Here is a 2469-nt window from a genome sequence, read left to right as displayed (position 1 = left end):
AGCATCTCTCTGCTGAGGAAAGGCTGAGGGACTTGGGGCTTTTTAATCATGAGGAGGAACTTCTTTCCTGTGAGGGTGGCTGAGCCCTGGCAGAGGCTGCCCAGGGAGGCGGTGGAGTCTCCGTCTCTGGAGATGTTCAAACCCTGCCTGAACACATTCCTGTGGGACCTGCTCTGGCAGGGGGCTGGAGGAGATGCTCTCCAGAGGTCACTTCCAGCCCCACAGCACTCTAGGACTCCGTCGGAAAACTGGTGGTGTTGGGGCAGGGATGGATGAAGACTGCCCGTGGGCTGGGTGACAGAAAGGGCCTTGATCTTCAGGTCTGTCCGGGGTTCGTTAGGAGATGCAGGGGATGGAGAGCAATTAAGAGATGGCTGATTGCAATGCGCGAATGAGCAGGAAAATTGTGTTTCACGTTGATCACAGCCCCGGACCTTCCCCAATTAACCCCGGAGACCTGCCTGGGCAGGGCCTTGTGCATGTTAATGAGCCCTCTGGTGCCACGGTCCTGAAATGCACATCCTGAAAGGCAGAACAGGCCCCTGTGGCCATATAGGTGCCCCCGATGGCTCCTATGCCCCCACCATGGCCCCTATAGGTCACTGCTATAGCCCCTATGGCTCCTGTACGTACCCACTATGGCTCCTATAGGTCCCCCCATAAACCCTATGCCCCCCCATGGCCTCCATGGTCCCTAAAGGTCCCTCCTGTAGCCCCTCCATCGCACCTATAAGTCTCCTGTATAGCCTCTATGTCCCCTCCATGGCCCTACAGGCACCCCCTATAGGGCCCCTATGGCCTATCTTTGCCTTTCTGCCTCCTCTGGCACCCATGGGCTCCATGGCCCATAGAGGTCCCCCAACAGTCCCTATAGTCCCCCCATGGCCCATATGATTCCACCATGGCCTCCATGGCCCCTCTGGATCCCCCCTATACTCACTATGGCCCCTAGAGGTCCCCCTTATGGCCCCCATGGTCCCTGTAAGTCCCCCGTAGACCCCTATCACCCCACTGACCCTCATGGTCCCTATTGGTCCCCCTAATGTCCCCCGTGGCCACCTGGGCCCTATAGGTCCCCCATATAGGCCTTTATAGCCCCTATGCCCCCTCCATGGTCCTTATAGGTCCCTGCTATGGCCCCTATAGGTCCCCCTTATAGCCCCTATAGGTCTCCCCCTATGACACATCTGCCCCCTATAGCTCCCATGGGCCCTATAGACCCTATAGGTCACCTCTGTGGCCCATATAGGACCCCCCTATAGCCCTATGCACACTCCATGGCCTCCATGGCCCCTATAGGTTCCCCCTATAGCCCCTATGGCTCCTATAGGTCCCAACTATGGCCCCCCTATAGGTCCACCCTTATAGCCCTTATGGCTCCTTTATGTCCCCCCTATAGCCCCTCTTCCCCCTTCCCATGGGCTCCATGACCGCTATAGGTCCACCCCCATAGCCCCTATAGGTTCCCCTATAGCCCATATGCCCCCACAATGGCATCCACGGCCCCTGTATGTCCTCCCTGTACCCCTACACCCTCTCCATGGCCCTTATAGGTCCCCCTTATAGCCCCTATGCCCCCCCATCACCTCCATGGCCACTAGAGGTCCCCCCCTACAGACCCTATGGTCCCTATAGGTCACCCTGTAGGCCTTATGCTACCCCCATTACCTCCATGGCCCCTGTAGGTCCACATAGCCCCTAGGGCCTCTGTAGGTCTCCCACTATAGCCCTTCTGCCCCTTATAGCTCCCATGGGCCCTATGGCCCCTATAGGTCCGCACTATAGCCCCTATGCCCCCCCATGGCCTCTATAGGTCCATCCATCCCCTATGGCATCTTTAAATCTCCCCCTGTGGCCCGTCTGCCCCCTCAAACTCCCATGGGCCCTATGGATCTAAAGGTCCCCCCTATGCTCCCCCTATGGCCCCTATATGGCCACTAAACCATATTCCCGAGGACCATGTCAACCCGTCTTTTGAACACCTCCAGGGATGGTGCCTCAACCATTTCCCTGGGCAGCCCATTCCAATGCTGGATAACCCTTTCTGTGAAGAAATTTTTCCTAATATCCAATCTGAACCTCCCCTGGCACAAATTGAGGCTCTTTCCTCTTGTCTTATCTCCTGTGACTTGGGAGATGAGACCGACCCCCGCTTCTCTACAACCCCCTTCAGGTAGTTATAGAGCGCGAGAAGGTCTCCCTTCAGCCTCCTCTTCTCCAGACCCCAGCTCCCTCAGCCTTTCCTCAGAAGACTTACTCTCCAGACCCCTCACCAGCTTCGTTGCCCTTCTCTGGACCCGCTCCAGCACCTCAATGTCTTTTCTGTGGGAAGGGGCCCAAAACTAGACAGAGCCTTCGAGGTGAGGCCTCACCAGTGCCGAGTACTGGGGGATGATCACCTCTCGGGTCCTACTCACCACACTGTTCCTGACACAGGCCAGGATACCGTTGGCCTTCTTGGCGACCTGG

The sequence above is a fragment of the Calidris pugnax genome, unplaced genomic scaffold, assembly GCF_001431845.1.
Source record: "Calidris pugnax isolate Ruff unplaced genomic scaffold, ASM143184v1 scaffold92, whole genome shotgun sequence".
Taxonomy (NCBI): domain Eukaryota; kingdom Metazoa; phylum Chordata; class Aves; order Charadriiformes; family Scolopacidae; genus Calidris; species Calidris pugnax.
This window is presented reverse-complemented; position numbering follows the sequence as displayed.